The sequence below is a fragment of the Astatotilapia calliptera genome, chromosome 4, assembly GCF_900246225.1.
Source record: "Astatotilapia calliptera chromosome 4, fAstCal1.2, whole genome shotgun sequence".
NCBI lineage: Eukaryota > Metazoa > Chordata > Actinopteri > Cichliformes > Cichlidae > Astatotilapia > Astatotilapia calliptera.
This window is the reverse complement of record NC_039305.1, coordinates 6943844-6956415: the sequence shown is the minus strand read 5'-3', so window position 1 is coordinate 6956415 and position 12572 is coordinate 6943844. Positions and strand designations below refer to the sequence as shown.

At 38.3% G+C, this 12572-nt stretch overlaps 1 long non-coding RNA gene across 1 annotated transcript in view; it reads left to right on the top strand.

Annotated features, from left to right (window-relative positions):
• Positions 1-68: 68 nt before the first annotated feature.
• The window catches only part of LOC113020371 (uncharacterized), a 46390-nt gene continuing 33886 nt past the window's right edge, over positions 69-12572 (top strand). The window contains exons 1-2 of the long non-coding RNA XR_003272190.1: positions 69-374; positions 4816-4922. This is a non-coding gene — a long non-coding RNA (uncharacterized LOC113020371). The remainder of the gene's footprint in view (positions 375-4815; positions 4923-12572) is intronic.

Below are 12572 nucleotides of genomic sequence, written 5' to 3'. Positions count from 1 at the left end.
GTGAACGCGCAGGAAAGCAGCTCATTAGGCGCAGCGCTGAAGCTGTCGGTGAGTGACTGATGATCAAACTTTTCCCAGCGCGCGCCGGACAGCGTAGCGTTTAGTCTCGCGCGCATGCGGAAGGCTTGAACCGTGTGTGCGTGCGGCGCGCTCTTGCTTGGCTGTTAAGCTGCTTTTGGAAATATATCTACAGCGAGTGAGACACACACGGCTGTTCAGCTAACACTGGGTGGCGTACCCTCACTGCTCATCTAACACCTGTGCGAAGGTGACTCGGCACACCCGTCAGGTCCCGTGCTGAAGTTACTGCAGTATCTGAAGCTAATTAGCAAACTAGGGCTACTAGTGATGCTGTTACCAATACACCTGTAAAGGTAATTAATTACATTTATGTAAGAACTTGTTGCGCGTTTTTCTTTATATATGTATCTGCATACTCATAGGCAGGAAAATATTTGTACTTCATCGCATTTAGTATATTCAGTTACAATGTTGATATCACGCAGCTGCGGCATTTTGTCTCGAAACAACTGTTATCTGCACATTTCGACTTTTTTCTTGAAATTTCGACTTTATTCTCAAAAAGGATCACTATATTTTTTCCCCTCTATGTGGTCCTAATACTCTTTAATACCAAAGTGCTATTAGTTGAAAACATGTGTCAGCATATTTTCTAATCGTTTTTTATTTGATTTCATTTTTTCATTTAGTTCATTTTTAATTAGTTTACAGAATTTATTTTCTTGTTTCAGTTTAGTTGTTTTATTGTTTCCAAATGTTTAGGTTTTTTTAAAATTAGTTTTTAATTATTATTGTATGAAGGGCACATATTAGTAACAAGATTTGGGAAAATCAGTACAAGTATTACAATAAAACAAAAATGATTTGAAAACCATTACCTCAGGCTTGTAGACAGTCTCTAAAAATATCCGTCAATTCCTCGTCAGACAAGTGGTAACACAATTATTTACCAAAGTAATGGATACTAAAACTAAGGATATTTTTTCTTTTTCTTTTTAAATTTTAGCTTAGTTAGTTTTCTAAGTTCACAAATTGCTTCAGTTTAATACTTTCCCAAAAACCCATCAGAAATGGTCTCAGTGGAAGAGTGGCCATCAGGAAGCTATTCTAAAGGAAAGGAAACGGGGAGACAAGCATGAGTTATGCAGAATTCACTGGAATGAATTGGAATGAAAATCCGTGTCAGCAGGTTTCACAGAGTGCTGAATCCAATTTTGAATTTTATTCATGTCATTATCATTGTATAAGTTGGAAGTCAGAAGAGTGGTACAAAAATGAGTGTCTGTAAAGACAGTGGAGGCGCTGTCAGTGCTCTTTGAGATCCTGTCAAAAATTATAGAATTATGAATGCAGGAAACTACAGTCAGTTTTCGATCCATCATGCAATACTATCTGGAAAGCATCTGATTGGCCACAGCTCCATTCTTCAGCAGTAATGACTGTAAACCAACAGACTCATACCTGGATTTAAAAAAAGAAACATAAAATGGAAGACTGTGGATTGGTCTCCTCAGAGCCCAGACCTCAACATTATTGAAGCACTGTAGGATCATCTTGACAGAGAATGGAACAAAAAGCAGTCAACATCCAAAGAACACCTTTGAATGTACTTCAAAAAGCCTGGAGAACTATTCCTGAAGACTGCTTGAAGAAATGGCAAGAAAATCTGCCAAGAGAGTTCAGGCTGGTTTGAAGAACAAAATTGGTCATATCAAATCAAAGTGCTGTTGTTTTATACACTGTATTTCCATGTATTTTTTGACGTTTCAGTAAATTGCTGAAAGCAAAATATAAAGAAATGCAGTGTTGCTCAAGACGTATGAACAGTATGGTATAAAATCTAAATTTATTAGAAATATAGAAAACAAACTGAGGAAATAAAATAAAAGTAAAGATGAGATAAGACTTGAAAGCAGCAATAATTCAATTGTCCCCATATTTAAATAGCCACATGAAACTGGTGATGCATCTTTGGGCTACATGAATGAATATATTCATATCTTTATAGTGCAGATCAATACAAATACTTATCAGAGACAGTAATGTATTTAAAATTAAAAAAGGCCAAGGATCATACCTCACAGTCTGCCTATATAACAGCCTACACTTTGTAAAATGGACTATTCTCCATAATTAAAGTGTTTAAACTGTTGCCGTGCTTCAAGTCTTTATATTTTTACACTAAACACTTCTACACAGTGGGCTTTTATTTGGGTTAAGAAGGATCAGCGCTTCCGTTTTTGGTTTTAAATGTGCTCTGTAAATAAGTCTCTAGCTTCGCTCACCACTGTATCTGCATTTTAGACCCTTGCTGTGTTTTTCATGGCCAGAGAAGCATAGGTGGAACTAATAGCATTAATTAGCAGCGGCTTCATTCCAGTCAGTCGTCTGGAAAAGCAAACATGTGCCATAGTGTGGCTCTGTTTAACAAACAGCAGACTAAAGCCATAATTAATGTAACCACAGGAGTTTTGTGAAAGCTTTTTGCCGTTACGTGTCAAAGTGCTGTCCGTTTTGCTTTGTTCTGTTTTGTCTGACTTTTGGTCAGTTACACATTTCCCTATTAAAATCATCATAAAATGTAAGGATTATCTTTCTTTTTAAATATCTAATTACAACTAGTTTTGAATATTGAGTCATTGGTGTGCTTTCTCCTTATTGAGTTGAATAAATACATTTCCTTTATTAGTGACCCGTGAAACAGCACGATCTCAATTTTAGCCGGAAGGCTGTTTTTAAAGAATGGCTTTTATAACTTTTAAGACAACGTGGATCTTAAGTCTTTAAAGTTTTCAAGAATCCACAATACCCTGATAAATGACAAATCCCCTGATGATATGATCTACCTGCAACTTTTGCAGCTCTTTCAGTCCATACTAAAGTTGTAGAGGGCCATTTCTCATCCCAGACTTGGAGAATAATTAATAGAGTACAACCTTAAGAGGCATGGCCCCTGTGCAAAGTTGTAACATGTGTTTTTTGTCATTCAATCCAACACTGGTACTGCAGTCTGGTGGTGTTTCTCATATATTAATGTCTTACATCCACTGTGTGTTCTACTTTATCGGAGCTGATCCATACCACTGGCAGAGATGATTATTCTGAATTTGGAAATTAACATTAAAAGCAGAGTACCTCAGCATAGAGCCAGTAAAAGCTGCTTTATGTTTGAGCAATCCTGTCAGTCACTGCCGTGCATCATTAGGTGTTTGTGCTGCATCCTGGTATAGCTGCATCTTTGAAGTTTATCCCTGCACAGTAGTGAATTCACTGACTGGCAAGAGAGAACTAGGCCAGCTTTTGGCTAAAATAAGTCTTTTTATTTTTGGACTCTGAGCCGCAGTATCGATTTTCTTAGTTTCACTAAAATATTTTTCATCTCAAAGCCACAACCACAAAAAGTCGTTCGGTATGTGCTGCTCATTCATCTACCTTGCCTGAGGGCAGCTGCTTATCTTTTCTCTCATGGAAGTAGAGTACTCCAACTTATGTCTGTTAAAGCAAACTTTACTCTTACCTTTGCAATACTTTATGATCATTATCAGCCAGCTTTGAAGTGGCACCATGTGTAAGGTTACATTTAGCTGCATTTAAGCGTTTTTCTCTCTCTTGTGGACATATTGTGAGGCTAAGGTTCTGTCTAGTAAGACATTCACTGATTTTTCTAAAGCTACCTCTCAAATCTCGAATCTTAAACAGCAATTACTGTGCTATCAAAATGTGGGAAGGTTTGCCTGCTGTTCATAATCAGAACCAATGGACTGTATCGTAACAGAAATCTCCATCTGCTATGTTTTTTTCCTGAACTTGTAACAAACTGGTGCACCAGCTGTAGAGTCCTGCTGCCGGCAGGAGGTTGTAAAAAATGCACAGTTCTCTTGCTACTCTTTTGTTTTTTTCTCCTCACTATCACCTTAGAACATGAGCCGATTCCTGACGATAATGAAACACCGTGTTAGTCTTTCTGGTATTGTCCTTGAACCCTTAACATAAATGTAAAGGAAGGGTAGTAGCTGGCGATTATCCACCTTCAGCTGATTGATATGGAAGGAGGAGGTGCTTTCTTTTGCAGCCCCTGTGCCCTTTCATGACTCCTGTGGCCCTGTGCAGCTCTGCGGGCAGGGGATGGAGGGTCATTAAGGGTTCACATGTGGAGAGGAGGGCGTCTGTCTTCTGTAATGGATGGTTGAGGATGGTCTTAGCGAATCTGTGGATCTAGAGCAGCGCTCTGGTGATTTTTATTTATTCCTCGCTGTCTCCTAATCGGAAACGGTGGGAAACATTTTTCACCATCAGTGGTTGACAACAGTCTTTGTGTTTGATGCCTGCTGCTGAAAGAGCGGCTATACAAATATGTTTCCATCAGCCTCCCTTGCAGGTGTGGTTGTTTAAGCAGAAAATCTATTTTGTCAATTTTTTGCAGGGTTATTTTATATTATTTTATTCAAATTAAATTCAGTGCTTTCATAAACGGGTATATAAAATTTGTTTTCATCCTTTAGATTTAATCAAATGCTCTCTCTATACGTTTTCAAACCTAATACTTTTCCTTATGTTTTCCCACATGAATTGAGCCGTTGCTTTCAAACATGCTCGGGCCAGAAAATGAGAATGTGTTTGCTTGGAAATAAAGATGAAAAAAAATGTTACAAGCACCTCCAGCAATATAATGGAAAATGTTATTGTCCAGTCTACCCCCTATTGTATTCTCTATGCCTGTCTTGTGTGTTTAGCGGGGGTGGTATTGCTTCCCAGATTTAAGGAAAAAAAGTTTTGTTTTCTCTGTTTTATCAGCACTCTGAAGCTGGGAGGAAAGCATGGCAGCACCATCTGTATCAGAAATGCAGGGGAAGCAGAAATACAACAAGAGAGGCTTTACTTCAAAACATGTTGTGCAAAAGGTAAGAGTAAAGTGCAAACCCAAATGTCCCAGTGACCTGAAGTGGTTTGAGAATGCTCGTTACATGAGATGAGTTTATGTATTTTAAGAATCATTACACATTAGACATGTTGGCCAAAAAAAAAAGAAGTCCATAACAACTCCACTTCTATCATCAATACAAAGAGGATTGAATGTATTTGCAGCTTGCAGTTTTTATTTTAAGTTACAAGATTTGTGGATCTTTCAGTTGAATGAGATGGTCTATTGATTTCAGCCAGTAGTCACAAATTCTGTGTAGTGCCTATAACAATTTAGTGAATTACTTGCATGGGAAAAATGTGGAGCCTGTACACCTTGAAGGGGCTTGTGTCAGGGCACTTTTTTCAGCCACTTGGGGGCAGTGAAAGCAAGTTGGGAGCACACACTGAACACTCCGGTGGAGTTTGTGCTTGTTCAGCCAAACGGGGTCGTTGAATAATGTAGCTGTACTGTGATTGGTCTAGACATATGTGTACATTAATTTTCTGAACATATAAATGCCATTTAAAAAGAAGCAAAAACAGCCCAAACAGTGAAATGCATTCCAACAAAAACAAGCAAGTCAGTCCAGTCTTTAATGAGCTTATATACAATGGAGAAATCTTTGCTTCATGCACTATACAGTGAAGCAGAGACTGAAACAGGATTACAAGGAAATTAAGGACCACTGCGAGAAGATTATCAGTGCTGACAGACTGTTACATTACATCAGAGTCATCATTGGTGTTGAAAATAAAAACTGTAAAAATATAAAGGCTTGGATGGTATCTAATTCCCCAGGGACTTGAACAGGTGTTACCAGAACAGTTTGTTCTCCTAAGCTACTTTCGAACCAAAGCCAGACTCAATGTTTTCCTTTAGAGAAGGTACATTTGGTGTCATTCATACAGAAGTTGCTGTTGCAGGTAGTTCAGGCCTCTATGTTCCTCAATTCCAGCTGTGACTCAGATGGTAGAGTGGGTAATCTATCAATTGGAAGGTCAGTTGATCAATCCCCCAGCTCTTCCAGTCTGTATAGTGAAGTCTCCAGTCTGCATGTTGAAGTACTGAACCCGTAGTCTCCCCCTGAATGCAACTTTACATTTTGATGCATTTGTATGTGCACATTAGAAAAATATAGATAAAAGCTCTGGGTAAATGAGATTTGTAGTAGAAAGTGCTCAACTTGAATAGAAAGCAAGCTTTAGTTACCTCGTCATAACAATTTATTATAAAGAATAAGTTTGATCTTGAGGTCCCTGGTGCCAGGGCACTATATCTGTTATTAATGGTGGAAGGCTTTGTTATATGGACAACAAGAATAGAATAAAGGTTTATCTTTATTTGCTGTGTTTTCTTCCTGAACTGAACAGAATGTTTCAGCTCATCATGTAAACTATGGCTGGGCGTGACTGAATCACTGGAATCGATATATCGAGTATTTCCACACAGAGCTACCATATGATATACTTTGCCTTTAATGACCCTATTTTGTAAGACCTGTGCTGCTTATAAAATTCTTTTAGCTTTTCAAATGTTTAAAAAGACAATTTTCTGTGACGAGGAACTTAAAAAGAGAGAGACCCAAAGAAAAACTTTTTTTCTTGAATGTTCCCAGCTTTACTCCAGGGATCTACAGCCCCTGCTGCTCCAAAGGCTTACATGGCTTTCTGATTTATAAGCAGCTGGAATTGCAGGAAGTTCTCTGCAACTGAGAACAACACAATGGAGCTTGGTAGGGTGGGCGTAGATAAAGGGTGCAGGAATCGGTGGAGGATAGGACATAGAATTGTCCTTGAGAATCACAGAATGGAGCAGGCTTTTAGCCAAACGGCTCTGCTTCTTTATTGTGCTCATCCTAGTCTCCTCAGTAGTGCAGAAATCCCTTTTTTGGTAGGCAAACAGAGAAAAAAGGCAAGTGTTTTGTTGCTTTTGCTGCAGATTAAAGGGTGATTTTAGGGTACTGCATGATTCTAGTATTTGTAGATTACATGTATTTGAAATACCATCATGTGACCTGACCTTAAATACTAAAAATGTGAATTGCCATCTTGTAAATACCACCAGAATAAAGGTTCTTTTTTTAGGAGATTCATTTGAACAAACTGGCTCAGGAATAAACGAGGCCTGGCATATTTGAGAGAGGGTCATTTCTATAAAGGCTTCTATTGATATAAGGTTTCACAAACATTGAAAATTCTGTCCATGTGTAATGATGATTTGTCTAACAACACCACAGTAATTGTGCAATAAGTCCCTCAAGCAAATTTTGGTTCAATAAAATGTGCCTTCAATGTTACCAGGTTGCCTTTTGTCATATTTAGTCTTTATTGATTAGAGAGACCAGATTCTACATTGGGTGTACTTTTACAAACGTGAAAATGAAAATATCCTCACAGTAGAAATGATTGGATTGGTGTGTGTGTGTGTGTGTGTGTGTGTGTGTGTGTGTGTGTGTGTGTGTGTGTGTGTGTGTGTGTGTGTGTCAGCTACTGAATCTGTGCACAGGGCAGTTAATATAAGCATGGTGTCTTCCCTACATTTAAAAGGGGGAAAATGGGTTTGAAGCATCCTAAATTTTAGCAAGGCACAGGAAAGCCAGGAGTGTGAGAGGTGGCACTTATAGTAGAAAACTGTTTACATATCTAATGCATAATGCAAAAAAAATCTGTTGTAATGCACCATGGCACTATTTAACTCTTAACTCTGTCTTCTGCACTGTGTAAATGATAGTTGTTTTATTTTGTATTTTTTTTTAATTTTTTAAACGGGATAGAGCCAGCAAGCTGACGGGACGATTCTTCAGACATTTTGGTCCATATTGACATGATAGCATTACATAGTTGCTGCATATTTGTTGGCTGCATATCCATGATGTAAATGCCATTCCCCCACATCAAAAAGGTGCTCTACCGGATTGTGATCTGGTGACTGTGTACAGTGGCGTGCAGTGAACTCACTGTCATGTCCAGGAAACCAGTTTTAGATGATTTGAGCCTTGTGACATGTTTTGTCCTGTTGGAAGAAGCTATCAGAAGATGTAGCTCAGGAGGCAGAGCAGGTCATCTACTGATTGGAAGGTTATTGGTTCGATCCCTGGGTCCTCCAGTCTGCATGCCAAGTATCCTTGGACAAGATACTAACCCCAAATTGCTCTCTGACGTGTCCAATGTGTATGAATGGTAGTTAGGAATCACTAAGAAACTTGGAAGACAGTGCTTGTGTGACTGGGTCACTGTGGCTTTGAGTATTCCGGGAGAGTAGAAAAGTGCTATATAAGAAGCAGTCCAGTTATCAAACTGGTGGACATGGTCAGGAACAATACTCGGGTTAACTGTGGCATTTAAACAATGCTTAGCTGATAAAAGTGACACCTCACATGGGCTTCTGCTTGCATAACCCATCTTCAGGGTTTTTATTGTGCATTCAGTGGATTTTTTGACCATTATCTGTAAACGCCAGAGATGTTTGTGCAGGAAAATCCCAGCAGATCAATAGTTTCTAAAATGCTCAAACCAGTCCGTCTGACACCAGTGATCATGGCTTTTCTGCCTTCTCATCTTTCCTACTAGTTAAACAGGTGCACCTAATAAAGTAAATTGTAAATGCTTGTTGCCATCATAAATGACATCTATCTTAATAGTTTGATGCCAGTGTGATATGTGTGTAGATGATCATTTTAGAGTGAAACCAGCTATTTTCTTTATTGCGCTGCTGCTCTCTGAGCCTACTGTCTCTTTGTTTCTCTTTAGGCTGAGCTAAAATCTACTTTAAAAAGGAGAATTCAGTTTTTTATTGTATATTTGTGCAATAATATTAAAGGCACTGAGTCACATTTAATGTGAGAGAATACAATAATAGACAATTTATTGTCTCACAGAAGGAAAGCACAGGTGTATTAATTATGATCATTTTGTGTTTAGTGGAGGTTCTGATTTTGTGCACTCTGCAGGTTTTCTGCTCGTGTATTACAAACCGGTGACCCACCAGACCTAAATTGACCCCTTGCTTTGTCTGAGGACCAAAATGATTAGTGATTGGCATTTTGGCATTAGTATTTTATTTTATATTATATTTTTAGAAAAATGTTTACTTTAGTTATCTATTTGTTTTCTGCATTTACCCATTTCAAACATAAAAACAACTTGAAAGACTTGTATGAAGAAATAAAAGAGGAAAGAAAAGGCAAGTCCACTAATTAACATGGGCCTGTGCCACCACACAATCAGCATTATAATAGATGGATAGCACTACATGAAACATGTATATTGAATTAATGTTACATTTTAGTTATGAAAATTGACCCGAAAATCCTTTTGAGGACAATTTAATGATTGATGTCATCAGTCACGTGTCTCCTTTAAATGCACACTGTATATAAGTTTTAAAAGATGCATAGAGAAACTCTGGTGCCGTGTTTAAATCCACGTTACAGTAGTAGAACTACTCATTTCAGATGGTTAATGCGGTCCTGCCTCTGCAGACATTCAGTTTTTACGCTCTGTTCACTCATCTGAGGCGAAGCCTGCTGTAATTCGACGTAACCAGCAGAAAATTCACTTCACATTTGTAAAGCTTACATACAACGTAAGTCATTTATCAGAGGAGGTTTCTTTAGATCTTCACCCGACTGTGGTCTTTGTGAGTTTCTTTTTTCTTAATAAACATTATCATGGGGAATGCAGTTTCTGTGAGCCAGAGGCAAAAGGCTGAAATGTAATTTTGAAATCTGAGTCGAGATCAAGTCACTGCAGACTTGGAATATCTCAAATATGTTTTTTATTAAAGGCAGGGAAATTATAGGACAAGGGCGTCCTGGAAATTGTTCTTTGTTCAGCGTCGTATAGAGCCTCCAGCTTTTTGAACTGTCCACGTGCTTTGACCCTGTCCTTTGTTCCTCCTGACTTCACATGGGATTTCCAGCTTGCAGGCAGAACTGTTTGTTTTTATTAAGACATCTGTCTACTGTGTTCCCCAATTAGCCCGTTATTTCTGTGAGCTCTGTGTACATTTTCCATATTTCCAATTCCTCAGCAGTTTACTTTTGCTTTTTAATAGACACTATGACTGAAAAGTAATACAACTAACAAATGAATATTTCTACTTACTTTCTTTCTCATTTCACTTCATTTTCTAACTGCACGTCTCTGTCCATTTATCTTTTTTAATGATATTGCCTCTTTTGTATTCCTCCCAACATTTACATCTAATTGTATTAAATTGAATCAAATTTGATATAAGGGATTACTCCCGTCTCGATTTCTTATCACTGCACCAGAGAGCTGAGAAATTGCTTCCTGCTTAGATTCTGTCCTTAATCTTTAAGCAATTTCTTGCTTCCCAAAACCCGAAGGGAGAGTGAGAAGATGAGAAAGCCAAGACTTTAAATTGATAGATCCACTACTTTACTATTCATATAGGAAGTTAGAGTGGATGGACCTGCACGGATGGATAAATTAACATAATGCAGAGTTAACCCGAAATTGGTACCATGCTTTTAACCTAGATTGCTTAGACTAGACTAGTAATAACCATAATTATCCAGTATGAATACATTAAAGCTTTGTGAAATATAAGGAGTAAGAAGATGAAAAAAATATTGGAAAATTCAAAATCACTTGTATTGCCAGTCAACATTTAAAAGTTGGCAGCTAGGCCTGCGTGAGATTTCTTTACCAACTTAATAGCATTACCATCTGTTTAGTATTCATGAAAGTAGGTTGGATATAGGAACTGCTGACATTTGTGGACATCATATGCTTTAATAAGTAAAATATGTAACTGGAATTTATCCTGAAAAATAGAACCCAGTTTAATAAATGGGGGGAAAAACCAACTTTGGAGACTTTTAATTCCTTAAGGAGAAGTATGATACAGTATTATAACTCTGTATGTGAACCTTTGCATTCACTATATGGCAGAACTGAGTTGTTATACCAAAATTGCTGCTCAGCATTTCCTGTAACTGTCTATTATTCCTGCACATCAGATAGGAGGGATTTGAGCTGCTTGTTTCAGACTTTCTTACAGCATTTGTAACCTTTCCAAAACATCAACTTTATTCTGCTGTAACCATTTTTTAGTGGAATAGCTTGTGTGATTTGTGTTGTTATAGCACAACTTGCATTACCTTTAAGTTGTTCATTTTTCCTTATAATTTGCTGGTTTAATTCAAAATTGAGTGATGGCAGGTAGTGCTGGCTCATGCATGCATGCATGCATCAGCACATAAACAAATCATAAGAAAGCCACTTACGGAATGGTTTCAAAGAAGGAAAACGCTACTAGACTGCAGTGTTTTCCTTTCACTGCTTCTCATTTAAACCTAAAAAGTTGTGTTTTAGCCTCAATTTAAAATAAAATATTTCTCAAACAATCTGGCTCTTAAAAGGGAAATCTTTAGAAATCTGCAGATGGACAGCAGTCTCCTGGAATTATACAATGTTAGAGAGGCTTTTAGTTGCTTTGAAGCTGTCCTGGGTTCCTTTGTGATCTCCCAGACTGCTGCAAGCCCTGCTCTTGAAGTCATATTAGTTCGCCGACCACTTCTGTGGAGGTTAACAAAGGACTTTAACTTCTTTCATTTGTGCACAGTCTGATTGCAAATTGGTCGAGACTCTTTTGTTATGGTTGTATAACCTTTTCCAGCCTAACAAAAATAAGCCACTTTCTGAAGTGACATGCCACATCATTAGATATGTGTTGTGAAGATTGGACTTTTTTTTTTTTTTTTTTTTTTATGGATCGGTGTTATCTACTTAAAAGCAGGGCACCCACTCACACGTCACTGACATTCCACTGAAAACGCTTAATCCTAATTTTACCTTCACATTTATCACTGAAGGTTTACATGCCTTTTCCACTTGTGTATGTTGGAAGTTTTATATCTTTGTCTCATATTTTTCCACCCATTTATTGCATCTGTAGCCACAAGTACAGTTTGCCATCTGTGACTTAAAAGAAAATAAAAACACTGGCAATGTTCTGTGTGTGGTAGCTCAGTTTGTACCAAATACTCAAATCATCCAAATAAATGTGTATTGATTTCTTGGTAAATCGCTGCTGGTACGCTGCTAGTTAATGACACTGCTGGACAGGCCCAGGCTCAGCTGTAATTCTAATTAAATGAAATGGATGATGGTCAATAGCTACTGTGGTGAAGGTCTGACTGAGTGGATATCAGATGTCCTAATTAACCATGTTGCCAGACAAACAGTACTGTGTAGAAGACACCCTGCCATCATAAGCACTTAAGCTCTTTAATAAGATTCTATTACTGGACAGAGCAGCCTTAGTCCTGTTGCTATACTCTTGGTTGACTGCCTTGGTAACTGTGGAGCTTGGCTGAAGTGAAAGGGTGCTTGTCGCTTGACAGTGGAAACAATGTTTATACCAAAAACCTTTCTCTGCAGTGCTGACGAAATCCACTCTGTCACGGGGTCCCCTTCCAGACCTCTCCCGGACAAACACAGGCGTAGTCGGTAAGGTATTAGTGTGGATACTTTATTTGAAGCGGCCTCCCCAGTGCATAAAAAGATGGTTGCAAAGACATAAAACTGAGAGCCACGCTACACAGCCTGTATGTTACAACACACTCCCCCCTTCATATCCGGCGTCGTCTCTTATATCCCGTAACCCCTCCCCCTTGGCG